Source organism: Etheostoma spectabile, chromosome 1 (genome assembly GCF_008692095.1).
Source record: "Etheostoma spectabile isolate EspeVRDwgs_2016 chromosome 1, UIUC_Espe_1.0, whole genome shotgun sequence".
Classification (NCBI taxonomy): domain Eukaryota; kingdom Metazoa; phylum Chordata; class Actinopteri; order Perciformes; family Percidae; genus Etheostoma; species Etheostoma spectabile.
The window spans coordinates 14917977-14918177 of NC_045733.1; the positions used below are offsets into that span (position 1 = coordinate 14917977).

General features: G+C 40.3%; 1 protein-coding gene across 3 annotated transcripts in view; it reads right to left on the reverse strand.

The window, feature by feature from the left end:
- pcdh9 (protocadherin 9) overlaps positions 1–201 on the reverse strand; it is a 212952-nt gene that overhangs the window by 97576 nt on the left and 115175 nt on the right. The window lies entirely within an intron of this gene.

Consider the following 201-nt stretch of genomic DNA (forward strand, 5'->3'; position numbering starts at 1 on the left):
CTGCCGTGGACTCGATACACTGTCTAAGAGTTGGCGCCTTGCTGGCCACTTTTCATTATATCTTAATAATTCATACCATGCTTGGCTGGAAGTTTTCATTTTTTGATTTTCTTTTAATGCTGCTAGTGCTAGTAAGGATATGTTACATGTGTGATTTCTGTCTGATGTGTGCTAGTCAATGTCCTGCAGGATGTAAACACC